General features: G+C 56.6%; 1 protein-coding gene across 16 annotated transcripts in view; it reads left to right on the top strand.

Moving 5' to 3' along the window:
• Window positions 1-16801, top strand: part of ZMIZ1 (zinc finger MIZ-type containing 1) — a 241271-nt gene that overhangs the window by 164004 nt on the left and 60466 nt on the right. For 3 of the 16 annotated variants that reach the window (XM_078345484.1, XM_078345483.1, XM_035267864.3), the window contains exon 1: window positions 8139-8195. The exons of 11 other annotated variants lie outside the window; for them this stretch is intronic. The gene's annotated coding sequence lies outside the window, so the exon portion shown is untranslated. Of the gene's footprint in view, window positions 1-8138; window positions 8196-8668; window positions 8957-16801 lie in introns of those variants that run through there. 2 more of the 16 variants (XM_078345485.1, XM_054242910.2) reach the window with 1 other exon arrangement.

The following is a 16801-nucleotide window of genomic DNA, read 5'->3' as shown; positions in this document are numbered from 1 at the left end:
GGAGCAACTTGGTGAATATCCATTAATCATGCAAGAAACATTTAACATACTTAATAGGGAAATGTACTTAACAGATAAACTGCAAATAAATACAGGAGAATGGAACCATAGAGGGGCTGCCACCTTGGAACCAGCGTCTTTGCCTTGACAAAATGATGTGTCATAGACTCTTGCCTGGATCACTCGTCAGCCGACTCCGGCCTTTACAGGGAATTAGCAGGAGTCAGTTCAATTTCTTCTCCGAGCCTACCCAGCCAGAACTGGCCCCTGGCACCAAAGAGAGGTATGGCATCTACACTAGATGTCTTCACTGGGGGAGAGGGGACTGGGCTCCAGAGAGGAACAGTGACCTGCACCTGGTCACAGAGCAAGCTCCCAAGCCTCTTTCCAGGTAGCGTCTGTCTCTGTTGGGGAGTCGGCCTCCTGGGCCAAGGAGCACGCTGTTTTGCGAGCCCAGCTCTGCAGGTCCTGATTTCAACATCAGGCCTCCCACTCCTTGCCTTGCCCTGGCGGCCACCTTTGGATTTCCCCCAGACATTCCTATGCAGCCTGTCAGCTCATGTCCAGAGCCCCTGGAGGTGGGGGACACCTGGGACCACACTGGGGAGTGAAGGAAGCCGCCAGCTCCCCTCATCTGCCATGGGCCAGGAACAAGGGGCTGGGAGGGAACAGGCACCTGGAGAACCTCCTCTCACATGGGGTAATCAGGAAAGGAAGACCACACTGGGTGATGAAGGACGCCTGGCAGACTTTCATGGGCCTGGGAGGTTCCTAAACTGCGTGATGGCTGCCCAGAGCATACTGGGGTGCTCGGGCTTGCTTCTCAACCACCCTCCTGTCCTTTTACCTCTCTTAGTGCCCCCCACAGCAGGCCTCAGAGGCCATAAGCCCACCAGTGCAGGGTCCCCTCTACAAGTCTCCATCCTCAGCTCATAAGCCTCAGGTGACAGCTGCTCCCTGCTACTCCCAGGCAGCCCTGTCAGAAATTCCTTCCTTCTTCTGAGCCCAAATCAGGTTCCCCCACCCATCTTCAAGATGCATGTGACTCCCACAGTAGGTGAGGGAAAGAGCTGACAAGTCAAAGTCTAGCCCCGACCTCCCTGTGAGTAGGAGGTACCGAGTGGGGTGGACCCCATCCCATGAGAATTCCACACTATGCTGGAAAAAGGAGGCAACTGATGGACAAGAGTCCACTAGAAGAGCATATCCATCTAGCACTTTACAGGTTGTAGGGAATACAGTCCCAGGAGAGACAGCTTGGGGCCCAGGAACAAGCTGGGAATCTGCGGTTCTAGTCCTTGCTCTCCAACTAATTTGCTATGTGACTGGAGGCAGCCTCCACCCCCTCTTCGAACCTATTTCCTGATTTGAAAAGGGAAATAAGGGTCTCTCTACTTTGATGCCGATTGAGCTGGCGATTCCAAATGGATAGGTGGAGGCTCTGTCAGGAAAGAGGCTGGAAGCAATAGGCCACACAAGGTTTCTAGACACACTGGGTCCAATGGTGGCTGGGACAGCCTAGCAGCCCTGCCTGGTCCCGCAGCCTGACCCAGAGTGTGAGTGGCATCAAGTCTTTTCCCAAAGCGAGCCTCACTTTCTTCCTCTGCAAAGTGCAAGCTTTGTGCTTAGCTGCCTTGTGAGCCTTTGTCTGGGAAGCATCAGGAATGGCATTTGGCTGCTCCAGCCCAGACAGGGAGGTGTGCTGCACAACCAGGCAGGCAGGCAGCTCCAGCAGGAAGGCAAATTGTATTTCCAACTGCAGAGAGCTTATGTCAGTCCCGCCCTGGGGCCATCCGGAAGCCCCCATCAAAGCTGTGTCCTGGGAGAAGCAATGAAACCCCAGGACTGCTGAGGCACAGGCATTTGAGCTGCCTTCGCCGTCCCTTCCCTTCAAAGGCGACTCCAGAAATCAATGGGAAGAGATTCATTAGAGACCTGGGTGGCACACTCCCCACCACCTCCGGCAGCCCCTTTGTTAACCCGTCTAAGCTTCCTGTCTGAACAGGCTGCCTCCCCCTGAGAAGCAACCCAGGTTCTGTGAAGCAGGTCGGAGACCTAGGCTCAGGGCGGAGCAGCAGGACCACCACACACACCCTTAGAGGCTGTGATTGTTCACTGTGCATTCAGTTGTTTCTTGGTTCACTCATTCATTCAGGCAGCTGGTCCTTGTTTCATTCATACAACTAATATTTATCAAGCATCTGCCTGGCATATTTTAGATACTGTCAATATGACACATCCAACATCCAATACAACACATCCAAAACAGACAAAAGTCCCAGTTGACATGGAGCTTGCCTTTTAGTGAAGGAGACAGCGTTCAACAAGGTAAATAATTGAAATATACCAGCTATCAATGCTAAAGAGAGAGCTCTGTCGGGAGACTCACAGGCATGTCAGGAGGGGCTGAGTTGTGGTCAGTGTGGTGGAGGAGGCTTCTCTGTTAAGGGGTCCCATGAGGGAAAGCCTGCAGGAAGCAGGGATGTGGGGATGGATCTGGGGCCACCTAGAGAACAGCATTCCTGGCAGAGCCCCTGGTGGTGTACCAGGTGCATTCACAGCCAGAAGGGCAGCGAGTCTGGAGCAGAGTAAGCCGAGGGGGACTGGAGGGAAAGGAGGTCAGAGAGCTGGACGAGGGTGGGTCAGTCGGGGGTTCTGACACAAGGACTTGCATTTTACACCAACAGAGCCAGAGCAACAGGAGGAAGAGGCTTAAGCAGTATTATGTCTTGTGACTTAGGTTTTAACAGGATTGTCTGTTTTAGGCTAAGGCTACCATAACAAGGTGCGGCACAGTGGGTAGCTTACACAATAGCCATTGGCTGTGTCACAGTTCTGGAGATCTAACGGCCCAGGGCAAGGTGTCACCAGGGCCAAGTTCCCTCTGAAGGCTTTAGGGAAGGATCTTCTCCGGGCTTCTCTCCTAGCTTCTGGTAGTTTCTTGGCTTGTGGCAGCATAATTTCATTCTTCACGTGGCATTGTCCCTGGGTGCATGTCTCTGTGTCCAAACTTCTCCTTTTTATAAGGACACTAGTTCTGTTGGATTACCACCTCCCCTAATGACCTCATCTGCAAAGGCCCTGCTTCCTTCCAAATAAGGTCACATTCACAGGTTCTGAGGGTTAGGACTTCAACGTTTTTTATGGGGACATGTTTCACTCCCTAACACCATGGCTTCTCAATTGGTCTTTCCTAGGACCTGGTAGGCAGAGGCTCAGAAAGCCTAAGCTAGTCAGTACTTGTTTCCTGAGCCTCAGCCTCCAAATCCAGGCTCCTCCCTTCCCTCCACAGCCCCTCAGCCAGGAGAGCGGGGCCAGCTCCTTCCTGACTCCACCCCAGCCCTGGGGACAGTCCCAAGCTCTGCCAGCCTCTGCTCCATAGCCTGGGGCTGAGCAGGTAGTGGAGCAGGCTCCATGAATGACCATTTTGTGTCCGGTTCATGGGCCCCCTCCCCTCAGAATCCTCTCTTCTCCTCCAGCCTGGCAGGAGGCTTTCCTGGAACCTCAGTAACCTTGCCCTTGTAAAACTTCTCAGAGGTACTGGGAGGTGTGAGGCAGGGGTTGATACTGTTTTCAAAATGAAAGGGTTATATGATTTGGGTGGAAGCCAAATGCAGACTTCTGGGAATGCAGCCTGGGTCCAGGATGAGTGGCCCTGCTGGAGGATATGCCCAGGAGGGGAATGGGGTGCAGTGACAGGAGGCTGAGAAGCATGGAGGTCTCACTGTGCATCGTGTCCCTGTCCCCCACTCAGGTGGAGCACCAGCCAACTTGAAATGTCATGTAAATGCTTACAAATGCATAGATGCTAAACCCTAAAAAGAAACACATGAAGCAAGAAATACAGTATTTGTGATGTGGTAGGAGGGAAAGAATATACAACAGAGTTGGCGGCATGAGCTCTCACAGCAGCTGTCATTTACTTTGTGACCTGGAGGTCACCCTCCTCTGGATCCTAGAGTCCCGCCTTGGGAATATGTGATGGTTATCAGTGCATACTTTTGAAAAGGATTGCCAAGTGGTTTAAACCCTTTGGCAAGTTGTCTAAACCTCCCTGTGCCTCCATTTTAGTTTCTGTATAGTGGAAATAGCCCCTATCAGAAAGGGCTGGTGATGAGGATTGTGTGTGGTAATACTTGGAAAATGCCTGGAAGCTGCTTGCCAGCCAGCAGAGTCTCAGTAATCATGAGCTGCATGTCACACCAGGAGAGCAGAGGCCAGGATCCTGCTTGGGCCCCTAGCTTTGTGACCCTGTGTGTGGACACGGGTAGGGTTTCAAGGTCTGGCCAGGACGCCTGCATTGGCCAGGAGCTCAACCACAACTGTGCCTTTCATCTTCAAGACTAAGAGAAGACTTGAGGAGGTTGACCAAGGCGAGGGAGGAAAGGGAGAGGGGGCAGAGAGAAAACAGTGTCATAAGACACATGAGATTTTGTGCCCTGACCCCTCGAGGTGGGCGGAAGTCCCAGGAAGGGGTCTCTGGAGGCAGAGCCCTTGAATTGTCTCATTTCCAAGGCTGCTGTGTGAGCTTTCCTGGGCTGACACAGCTAGAGTTGGCTGTGTAGCGAGGTCCCCTGCCTGTGTGCATCGTTTGTTGAATGCCCACCGTGTGCCCTACACTCCCACATATCCTGAGAAGGACCAGGGATGTGAAGGTGGATGGCCCAGGCAGCTCCCAGGGCCTGAGCTCAGGCCTGTCATTCTCACGTGGACATGCGGCTGGGGCCTCCTTGTCCACCTCACCCTCTCTCTGAGTGCCTGCGCCCACATGGGTGACAGCTCCGAGTCATAGGATCCTTGCTCAGCCCTGCTGAATCAGCAGACCCTCCCGGAAGAAGCTCTGTGGCTCAGAACTCAGCGCCCAGTAGAGCCGTCCCTGGCTTCATTGTTCTCCTTCTCTGCGGTCAGAGGGAGCTTGGCTTTTGTATGCTGGTCCTTCCTTGCTAATGGCCTCTCAGCACCCAGGCCTCGCACTACACAAAGCCTTATACAGGAGGTGACTCAGCCCAGAGCCACTTTGACCCCTGGGTGACCTACGTTATAGGTGGCTTGGCTCTTTCTACTGGGCAATGCTGGGACCAAGCTGGGATCCAAGAGACCCATCCATCTGGGTGAACAGGGGAGCCCTGGAGAAGGCTCTGCAACCCTAGTTTGACTGGAGGGGTCCCCTCTCGCTACCACCCCTACCCCACCCCCACCCCCAAACAGTTGGTCTTGCAGAGGTGGGTTCCCGCAGGCTCCTCTAGCCGGGTAAAGCATCCTCCCTCCCCTTGCTCTCCGGAGCTAGCTGCCACCGCCTTGCCGGCTGCAGTGCCGTGATTTATCAGCGGCTCCTCCTCGCCAGGGCCCACGGCAGGAGTTCAAACACCCGCGAGAAAAGCCACCCGCTATTGATCCCCACGTCAGGCCTCCCGAGCGCTGGCGGGCATTCATCAAGGAGCCACGGCTCGGGGGGCTGCAGCTCGCCCTTTCTTCTTCCTTTCTTCTCTCTCCCAAGTCATTCCCCCGGGACTGTGCCCCCCTTGCCGAGGTCACTCGGAGAGCTCGCCGAGTGCCTGCGAGCTGAGGTGGAGAGCGCCTTTGTCTGCGGCCTCTTTGCTGTAGATCTTTATCAAGGGGGTGGAGCGGGCTGCTTTGGGCCCCAGGCTTTTGAGCAAATCTTTGGAAGTTGGAGAAGTGGAGTTGGAACTCGGAACAAGTGGAGAAAGTCCTCTGAAGCAGAGACTGGTTGGAGTGCCCATATTTCTGTAGACCCAAGGCAAGTAATAGAGTTTGCTAACCAAGTGGGCAGGAGAGAGCCTTGAAATTAGCATGTGAAAACCCCAGCTTTGGCCTGGAGGCCTCCCATGCAGTTTGGTGAATGGATGCTTGAAAACAATTTGTTTTCTTAATTACGTAAATCTAGTGAAGAGTATTCTTTTTTTTTTTTTTTTTTTTTTTTTTTGCTTACCTGGGGAAAGTCTAATACCTTTGGTCTCTAGCGGGAGGAGCCTAACTAGGTATATTAATTCTCTTCTCCAGCCTCACCCTATGACTTCTCAGAGTGGGTCCCCGGGACAACTGGGAGATGGGGTAGGGAGACTGGCAGGTTGTCTTATTAAAGTTTCCTGGGCAGTGCCACCAGGTCTGTGTCCCTCTGCTATAAACCTCTGCTCAATTCCAGTCCAGATTTTGTCTCAACCTACCAAAGTGGTTTTTCTGAACCTCTGGGGCTGGCCACATGGTACCCACACGTACAAGATCTTTCAAAAATGAACTGGGAAGTCTCAAACACGTGGATCTTTGGTGGCTTAGAAAGCACTGAGGATCAGATTAAAACACTGAACTGTCACTGCACAGAACGGGCAATGGGGTGTGTTCTGGTTTTTAAAATCAGATTAACGGTAGAAACCAGATCCTAAGTACATCCATCTCAGTGTTCTCTTAGGACATGTGAGCCCTATTGTCCCACCCCATCTGTTTTCTGGGTGTCACTTGCTGAGCAGTGGGCTTTAGAGTAAGTCAGTCATCTGGAGGATGTGCAGTGTGGAGGTGGGAGAGTCTTCACTGGACCCCTGCCTTCAGTGCTGCTTGGGAGGGCAGGGCCCCAGTGAATGATTCAGTGAGTAAATGACGGTTCCCAAAGAAGCCATAATAGCCTACAAGGAGATGAGATGGAGGTGAGAATGAGCAGAGCCTGGAATGTGTGCAGAGCTGGAGGGAAGTCCTTCTTCCCCTGGCTGCCCTAGGTTTGGCCTGCCAGTAAGGGGATGCCAATTAATTTCTCTTCAAGGAAGCGCGTTCTTGTCCAAAAGGAGCAAGTTACGAAGTATGAATTAATCCATTTAACCAGCTCCTCGGAGGGAAAGCCCATGACAACTGCATTTCCAAATGCCATCCTGAAAGTGATATTTCAAGTGGCAGTGGGTGGGATTAGAGCCTGCTAACGATTTATGTCAAACAAGGAGCAAGAACATAATTTCTAGATAAGTGATTTGTCTCAGCCATTTCCAGGGCCGGCAGGAAGGTTTAGGGGTCAGCCAGAGGCTGAGGCTGAGAAGAGGGGATGGAGTCAGGAGATGCAACCTCAAAGGCTAGTGAACCTGGTCAGCTCCCAGTGTTGGCCAGGGCGGCAGGGCATGGCAGTCCAATACAGAGGAGATTTTAAAGACAGTCCTGGCTGCCCTTCTTTGGGGATGAATGATGGGGCCTCACTTCCTAATTGTTTGGGGCAGTTAGGTCACCCACCATACAAGCAACTTTCACTGGCAGGTGGGTGGGGCTGGGTGAGGGGGCTATAAAATAAGGTTTCTCCCGAGGGGGTAATGATGACGGGGAGTGCCCATGAAAGAGGGAGGGGCGAAGATCTCTGGAGGTGGGATGGCAGGTGGGCTTCCCCGGGTGTCTGCGGGACAAAGGGGTGGGGAGTGAACAAGCTCTGCTCAAAGCCCGGAGCCCTTGCGACAGACAGGCTGGAAGGAAGAGGCCGCGGCCACCACAGGATGCAATGTCAGGAAGGCAGCAGCTCCCGGGGCGGGGCAGGGCCGCGCGCAGCCGCCCCCGGCTTCCCTCCTGCCGCCAGCTCCTGGTCACAGGAACTCCCCGAAGTCGGGGAGCCGGAGCGTACGTGCGCGCGTTCACCCTGTCCTGGGCCCCTCGCTCGGGGAATCCCGGGGGTGCCAGGGCACCCAGAGTCAGGGAAGTAAGATGCCGGGCCGCCTACCTTCTCCACCCGGTAGCCAGTTCCGAAAATCCTTTAAACAGAGATTTAATCTGAATGCCCAGCCCCGCCCTCTCCTCCCCTCCCCCCCCCCCCGACCGAGGCCCCCTCCAGTTCAGCTCCCTCCTCCACCCGCTCCCCGCCGTAGACCCTCATTAGCATGCCCACTTGGGAGGATTCTCTGGGGGACGGGAGATACCCGAAGTCATCCATCCCCAGAGCCTTCCCGGCGGCCTCCTCGGGCGACAGCGTTCCGGGAGCCCCACTCGCACAAGTGTTGCTTCCAATTAATTGCCTAGGCGGGGGAAGGAAAGGAGCCTGGTCGCCGCCCCCTCCCGGAGGCTGGAGCGCTGCTCGTCGGGTCGTGCGTTCGCTCGGCGGCGGCGTGCACCAGCACCACCCCTGCGTGCAAGTTTGAAATGTGAGCTGCCGCGGATTCATACTCGCTCGCGCTCCCTCGCAGCGAAGTGGCTGGGCTGACGGTCTGCGCGCGCGAGTGAGTGCGGGCGGCAGGCTGGGGGGCGGGGGTGCGGACGACGAGGCTCGCGGGGCGGGGAGGGCGCGCGCGAGCCGGGGCTCCCTAGAGACGCCAAGGCAGGTCTGCTCGCCTTTCATCTTCCTCCCGCGCTCCTCCTCCTCCCTCCCCTCCCCCCGCCGCAGCTGGCCTGGCCTCCCCCCGAGCCCCCAGCCCCACGCGGGCACACGCAGGGTGGGTGGTCACGCCCGCAGGGTCCGCGAGCGCGGCGCAGAGCGCGGGCCGTGGGAAGTTTCTCTGGCGCGCCCAGTGCGCCCCCGCCCCCCGCGCGCCCCCGGCCCATTCCCGTCCCCGAAGGGCTGTCGCTTGCGCCTGGGCGCGCGGCTGGCTGCCTCCTCGGCGGCGGCGGCCCCATTAGCGGAGCCTCCGTCTGTGATTGGCTTCGCCCGGGAAGCTGGAGACGGGCGATGAATAATTGATGTGTGCGGTGCGGTAGCCGGACGGCGGCGGCGGTGGCGGGCAGCAGCGAGCAGGAGCGCGGGAGCCGGGGAGCCCTCGGAGCGGGCAGCGCGGAGCGAGCGGGCGCCGGACCCGCCCGGGCCCCCGCGCCGCCGCCGCCGCCCGGGCGCGGAGCGGGGATGCAGGCGGCACCCGCTGCCTGCGCGCAGTCTTTGTTCGGCGCCGGCTGAATCCTACCCGGAGTCGCTCGCCGCGGCCGCCGCCGGCCGGGCCCCGAGCCCCCGCGGGCGCCAGGGCGGGACCGCGACCGGTGCAACTTCTAGGTAAGTGCGGGGCCGGAGGGGTCGGCGCCTGGTTGCCCGCGGGCCGGGCCCCGGGCTCCCTCCGGGCGCGGGGTGAGTGTGCGTGCCAGTGTGTGACAGAGGAGGGCCGGTGCATTGTGGGTAGCGCCGTGTGCTGCATGGTGTCAGCCCCAAGCTTGGCCGCGAGAGTGGCACCGGCGTGCACCGGGCCGGTTTTGTGTGCCCACAGACGGGGCCTTCATTTCTCCTTGGTGCCAGGGGGCAGAGTTTGCCCCCGCCCAGCTCCCTGAAGGTGAAGTGTTGGCTCTCCAGCAGACATTTTACCGGGCTCTGTGCTCAGTCGGCTCCTGCCGCAAAAATAAGAATCGGCCAGGATGTCTTCAGAGGCAGTGCCTGAGGGTCCTCGACTTCAAGCTGCTCCTTTGTCAGAATGCAGCCCTGATGCTGCCAGCGCCTAGAGACCCCACGGGCATAGTGATGCCACCATTGCGGCAGGGTGCCCTTCGCAAAGGTGGTAGGTGCAGAATAGACTTCTGATAAGTGTTTTCTGGGAAGCTGGCTGAGGGAGAGAGGTGGGTTTGCATCAGAGGGCAGGAAGCAGTCTTTCGGGAGGTGCCCCGCTGTGAGGACCTTGTACAAGGCCCTGGAGAGAGGGCCCCTTGATAGGGGTTAAGGGGCAGCTGCCTGAGGTCCTGAGCATGTGGTTTCAGTGTTGGTGAAACCAAGCCTTAGAAGCCAAGCCATGGTACCCTGAGCACTAGATAGATACCAGTTCCTGGGTACAGAAGCCCTCTGCGGCGAAACTAGGAGAGGTTGAGTGTCACCTCTTTAGACGGGCTTCTCAAGACTGTCATTCCTACAGTGGGGACCCAGGCCCTTTGCTCTTGACCATCAGGTCAGACTGTCAGATAAACGCTGAGCATGGCTGAAGGCTCTTGGAGCAGGAAGGCTTTGTGTGGCAGGTGGCATGGAGTTGGTGCCAGTGTGCTCCTCACTGGCCCATCCTTGAGAGTGGCCACAGAAATCAGGCTGAGAGTCAGAAACCTGGCTGATGAGTGAGTTGGGGTGAAAAGGCCATGCCATCCTGAAATCAGGGTGACCCCAGATGTTACATGGGAACTCTGGCTCCTCCAGTTATGGGGCTTTGGGCCTGAATCTCATCTCCCCATCCACTGTGGAGGAAAGGCCCTGTCCCATGGGCAGGGGTCCACGTGGCTTCTAACAAGCCTGTTCCCCTTTTTTGTGTATACGCCAGGCAGTGACTATCCTCCAACTAGCTGGATTCAAGTCCCCTCCTGAGCTATTTTTACCCTGAACTTCCTTAGTGAGAAACCACCAAACAGCGATGCTTTTGTGAGAATCTACGTCTTTACCGGAAGCTCAGCCTGCACAGAGTTTACACCTCACTTCATAAGGCTGCCTCCTCCACTGCCCTGCACAGCCCTCCCCTGGCTCAGAGCCCCTGCACCTCTCTCATGCCTACTGGTTCTCATCACAACCTGTGCACTCAGGGACTCGTGAGCCCCAGTTTCAGATGGGAAAACTGATGTGCCTGAGATCATCCAGTTGGGGATGTAAGATGCCAGGCGTGGCTCCAACAGGAGCAAGACCTTGACTGCCAGCGGGCTTCCTGAAGGCAGGGACCACGTGTTTTTCATCACCGTGTGCCCCAGTGCTAACCGTGGTGCCTGGCTGATGGTGGGTGCCCAGTGGCTGCTGAATGATGGTGGCATGATTGGAAGGCTGGTTGGTTGTGTTTTCCCCATTGGAATGGAGGCGGCAGAGGAAAGAGCACTTCCAGATTTCAGTCTGCATTGGTGGAGCACCAGTCCAGGTGCAGTTCCTGGGAACTTGAGATGAGTCCCTAGTCTGGAGTCAGGCAGCTAGAGGGAGAAAGGTGCTCCCACAGAGGTTCTGCCAAAGTCCTGCCTGGGGGTTCCTGAGTGTCACCCTGGGGAGTAAGGAGTGGTTGAGCTGGGTCTAAGATTACGCCATCCAATACAGTAGCTACTGGCCACATGTGGCTCTTTATGAATTTAAATTAATTAAAGGAATGAGTTCAGCTTATCCTTGGCACTAACCACACTTGAAGTGCTCAGTAGCCACCGAAGGCTGGTGGCCGCCTTGTTGGGCAGCTCAGACTCTGGAACGTGTCCACCACAACAGGAAGCTTCATGGACAACAGACAGCTCTGGCCAGGATAGACTTAGGACAGAGGGGCAGTGAGGTCACCAGCTCAGAACCACAAGTGTAATAGAGCGGGCAAGTCTATTCGATAAAGAGACCTTCTGTTTCCCTAGCATTTGTGTAGTGGCAGCCTCCTTTCAGGGAAGGAGTAGACCATTTAACACGGGAGAAAACTGAGGTTCAGTTTTGCCCGACATCATTCAGCAGGAGAGTGGCATAAGTCCCAGGTCTCCAACCCCTCAGCCAGCACTGTGTCATCCAGTAGAGGTCAGCCAGGGGGCACGGGTGGGCAGTGGTCCCAGGAACAGCCTCAGACCTCCCTGAGGGACAGTCTTGGTGCCGGTAGGCGTCAGTCTCTATGAAGTCATCCATCGATCGGGCGGGAGCGCCAGCTCAGCCTCAGGTCCTCAGGAACAGAGAGTTCCGTGCTGGCAGAGCTGGAAGGAGTGGGCTTGAGGCTCTCTGGGCACGGGAGGTGTTTACCTTGAGCAATGCAGCATGGGTCCCTTGGGAGAGGCTGGCTCCTCCAGGGAGAAGGAACTCCTCAGTGGGACCTGTGGCTGGGATCCTTAGCATCACCTCGGAGAGGGCTGCAGGCCTGAGCCCAGCGGGGAGAAGGATTTGGGGACTTTGACTGGTATAGAGTGCCCCTCACCCTCAGTCTTGCCCCATCATGCCGTGTCATGGAGCATCGGCTGGGCCTCATTTGCCCTCCTTCCCCAAGCCTCAGCATTGGGAGGAAACTCTCCCAGGGCCTGGCAGAGCAGCAGCTGCCTCACGAGGGAGCCTGCTCAGGGAAAAACAAGGCTCCCACCCTCGAAGCCCTTGCAGCTCCCCAGGGAGCTCCCTGGCCAGTCACCACAGACAGGGAAGGAAGGCCAGCCCACTGCCCAGAGGGCCGAAGGGACTTCCTGCCCCAAGATCACATGGCAGGAGAGGCCGTGGATGGCGCTAATGCCCTCTCCCAGCCCACTGCAAATCCCAGTCTCCCAGTGGGAACGTGGGGTTTATGATTTCATTGTGCCTGCTGCTTGGTTTCCTGCTCCAGCCCCAAGGTGAGGGTTAGCTTCCTGTGGCCTCATCCCCGGGTACTGAGGTGCCCCATTCCCCCAGCATCAGGCCTTGCTGCAGCCTCCAGCTCCCATGGCCCTGATATGACTGAAGCAGGAGGTCTGAAAAGGCGGTGGCTTTCTGCAGGGACCCCAGCACACTGGAAAGCGGGGGTCTTCAAGTCCCATCAGGACAGCTTGAGGGCTGCAAGAACCTTTGGCGACACTCCCAGGTTTCCAGTCCTCTAGAGGGAGAAACTGACAAGGCCTTTCCGGTGTGCCCTTCCAGGACCCATAGTGAGTCCCATGGGGGAAGCCCACAGTGTCTTTGTTCCCCAGGATCTGATGGGCTGTGTGCCTTTCCAGACTGATGCACAGAGCCAGATGCTGCCCCCATCACCCAGAGCACAAGGCGTGAGGACTTCTGGGGGGGTCGGCAGGGCAGTTGCTGCCTCCCTGCCCAGGCAGGCTCAGGAAGTAGGACCCGTTTCCTCCCTCTCAGTAGCCCCAGCCATGGCTCTGACTTCTCCTTATGGCCACCCTGGGGTTCTCCAAGCCACAGAGACCCTGCTGGTTTCCCCAACTGCTCCCACCCAACCATGGAGTGAGGCCAGGCCTTGGAAGTGCCTGGACTGGGGCAGTGGTGTTGCTTTGTGTATATTGGGTGAATGGAGAAGTGGTGATTTAGCCAGGACATTTGCGATTTCTGAGACTGAGGCTCCCAAACCACCCTGGAGGGTCGGTGGGTCTGAGGGAAGGCCCAGCCCCTATGATTTGGCTTCGAAAGCTCCCCAGGTAATTTCGATGCCATAGGTAGAACCATGTCTCCTAAGGCCTAGCGCCGAAACAATAGTACCTATGGTCTGGTGCCAAATTAGTGTGCAACCTTTGGCAAGTCACTTACCCTCTTCAGGCCTGAGTGTCTCATCTCTGCCACATCTTTGTCTCATTTCTAAAAGGTAGACTCCACTCCAGGGCCTCAGTACCAGCCCCATGTCAGGGAGATGGGGAGAGAGGAAAGTGAGAAAGAAGCTTGGGCCATATCTTTGGGTGCCATCACCCACATCTGGGGGTGCAGTGGGAAATATTAGGGTGTAGTATGGCCAGAGAGAATTAAATGAACAGAGACCTATGCTCCACACCCCCGGAGCTGCAGAAAGAAGAGGGGAAAATGGTGACTTTCAGGCTGCAGCGGCCTGAAACTCTTCCCAGGTGGAACTTGATTTTGGAAATGGGTAGGATGAGAAAGGAAGTGACTGTTGGGTGGGAGGACTCGTAAGTGGGGGCACTAGTAGATGCGAAGGCGTGGGAAGCAGGAGACGTACAGCACTTGATGAGAAAAGAGGATGTCCCTCCAGGTGACATGGGGGAGGTGAGCAGGAGCTCCAGAAGAGGTTAAGTGAGGCTGCTGCAACAACTTCAGGGCAGTGGGGAGCCATCAAAGGCTTTGGAACCTCAGAGGCACTGGGACTCCCGCTTCTAGGAGCAGGGCTGCTGCTGAGTAGCAGGCAGGAATCAGGTGTGGAAGTTGGGAGTAGTGCAAGGTCGGCATCCCGCTGAGGGAATGTCCCTGCCCTTGCTGACGCAATGGAAAGCCTTGTCTTGTTTCAGGGTTCCTGTTTTGCGGTTGCCCATGGTGGGGGGCGAGGGCAGCCAGCTCTGCCTTCTGAGGAGCTCTGGGAACTGGATGGAGCTGGTCCAGACCTCCCCACAGCAGCCCTCTGCTCTCCTGGAAAAGAGGCAGTCCTGTCTGTGGAGTCTCTCCCTAGTCCCTTGGGGGATTCTAGCCAGACCCAGGAGGCTTTAAATCAATGTGTGCATTTCCCTGGGGCTGGGACTGGAGTGGATTCGTTTGAGAGGGTAGCCTCTGGGCTGGCTCACTTGGTCTCCCGCCCTCCCAGGGCTCCAATATGGAATCCCTGCCCCCTGGGTCAGAGCCTGCGGCACTGGTAATTTACCAGTACCCTGTCTGCCTCCCAAGAGCTTACGATCTGACAGGCAGCTTCATTGTGTGCAGAAGATTTAGCAAGGTCTAGTTCAACCCCTATGTTTGGGAGGCAGGACTGTGAAAAAAATGGGGGGCATGTTTCAGACAGGAAGGAAAAAAGAAGCCCAAGGAGCCCCTTTTTCTGCCTCTCACTTTTGCTGCTTCCAGGCCCAGCTCTAATGCCATGGCCCAGGAAGCCTTCCCCGGTCCTCCACACCCTGCAGTCCATAGCTCCTGTGCACATCCAGGACCCAGCGCCATACATCATTAGTAGCTTCCTGTGCTCCCTTGCCCACCTGGGTGTCAGCCCACTACACTGAGTTGAAGGACAGGTGGTCCATGATTTGCATCCACGCTGGGCACTGTGTAAACGTCTGTCAAATGGCCAGCCCAGAGCATAGGGATGTGGCAGCCCTGGTCACCCAGGCAGGAATTGAGAGGCTTGAGGTCTTGGCCCAGCTCTGGCTCCCCAAGTTGGCTGTGTGATGTGAGGGGTGCCCTCCTTTCTTGGGGTTCCTGCTTGTAAGCAGCCTGGGATTTACTGTACTCTTCAGTATAATAACCACACATATATTTAAATGTGTATTAGTAAAATTAACTTTTCAGTTCCTCAGTCACAGTAGTCACATTTCAGGTTCTCAGTAGCCCCATGGGGCTAGTGGCTACCAGATTGGACAGTGCAGCAGTCTATTCCCATCATGGTAGAAGATCTGTTGGCAGCACTGTGCCTGAAGTGGTCACTCTGTGGCCCAGGGGCCTGAAAGCCGGAGGGCTGGCCTTACCTTCCTGTTAGCAGCCCTAGTGACTGCCCTTCTCCCTTCTTCCCCATGCACTGGGGACCTCCCTGCCCAATCCCCTGAGGCCCTTAAAATGGGGCCACCCAGTGTCCTTCCCAAGACAGTGTCAGAGAGTAATTATGAAACCCACATCTGTCATTTACTGGGTGACTTTGAGTCAGTCACTTAGCTTCTCTGAGCCTCTGTTTCCTGATCAGTGCAGTAGAGCTCCCTGTCCCTGCAGGGCAGGGTTGCAGTGGGGAGTAAATGAGATGGGGCCGAAAGGCGCTGAGGCCGATGTCCGACCCATAGTAACTTCTCAGGAGCTGGCAGTGTTCATCACTGTCAGGTGGATTTATCCCCTGCTGCGTGGGCTTAGTTCCAAAACCAGCAGGGCATTTGGTTCCCCTTGAGTTCCTGAGCCCGAGAGACTGGGTTCTCTTGACCCAGCTCCCCCCTTCTGTCTGGGCCTCAGTTTCCTCATCTCTGTCATACTCCTGCCTGTCCTCACCCTGTGTTGCAGCTGGAGACCTTGCTGTGTCTTGTGGAGGGTGGGGCTGTTCGGAGACTTATTCCTGCCTTCAGCATGGCCACTGTAACAGGACAGCCTGAGAAGGCCAGGGGACAGAGGGGCACAAGTGTGCTTGTCACTTGTCCGTCCCAGAGAGAAGCTGCAGGGCTTTCCCCTGCTCTGGAGGAAGCGAGCGTGGCCGGCACCCACGCGTCCACTTTCATTTCCCTCTTGGGGAATGAGGAGTGAGAGTCTGCACCCTGGACTTCTCAAGACAGCAAGAACTTCTCCCTTGAGGTCCACCCATAGTTTGTCAGGGTCTGTGAGCCTCTGCGTTTCCGGACAGAGGGTCTGTGAATCGAGCCATGTTGAGGTGGCCCTTGGGGTCCAGCCATCCTAGTGAGAGTGGGCTCTCAGAATAAAGACTGTGAGCCCAGCCTTGGCTTCCAGACGCCTAAAGGGTGCCAGGAGAAGCCCTCGTTGAGAGGAAATTCTGGGAGCTGGGGAATGATCCCAGGGGTCAGCACACAGCTCTCTGTCCAGCCCCAGGCCCTGACACCCACGGTGTCCTTGGTGCCAGGATGGGTACTGGGAGACAGAACAGCCTTCAGGGGCAAGGTCTAAAGACCATCCTGGGGAACAGACCACGTGCAGGGAGAGGGCACAGGCAGCTGAGGGGCCAAAGGGAGGGGCTTGCTGGGAACTCGTGGCCATAGGAGAGATGGAGGAGGTGAAGACTGGGCACTGAAGTGAAGTGGGAGTTTCCAGGTGGGGATGGCCCTCCTGTGGCTCCCCACTGTTAGGAGTGAGAGGCCCTCACCCTACAAAGGTCCCCTCCCGAGCTTGCGCTCAGCGTCTGCCGCCTTCCTCTCCTTTTTTCTCCACACACTGGGACCTCTCACTCTCTCTACACCTCAGTTTCCTCATCTGCAGAATCAGAGACTAGGACTCATCTCCTAGGGCTGTGGGGGAGGATTAAAGGGCTGATTCCAGACAGCGCCTTGAGCGCAGTGCCGGGATCACGCCGGCCCTGAGTAAACATGAGCCACCCTTGCTGCTCTGCATGCGTCTCCTCATGTTTGCGGGAGGTGTGTTCCTCTGGGTCACTCGTCCTGCTGCTCCCCAGCTTGGGGGCCTCTTGATTATCCAGTGCAGCCCAGCCTGTTCACTCTTCTAACCCCCGTTGCGTCTGTCGGGGATACCTTTTCTCCACCATGAACCCTGAGCTAGTGGAACATGCAGAATGCCCATCTTCCCCCAGAGCCTGAGGCATCTTGGAGCGAATTGTCCCCCTGCCTCCCACCAGGACCCCAGGGCTCTTGACCAGAAGCTCAAGGCTCACTCAGTGTTTGCCGA

The sequence above is a fragment of the Callithrix jacchus genome, chromosome 12 (assembly GCF_049354715.1).
Source record: "Callithrix jacchus isolate 240 chromosome 12, calJac240_pri, whole genome shotgun sequence".
NCBI lineage: Eukaryota > Metazoa > Chordata > Mammalia > Primates > Cebidae > Callithrix > Callithrix jacchus.
This window is presented reverse-complemented; position numbering and strand designations above follow the sequence as displayed.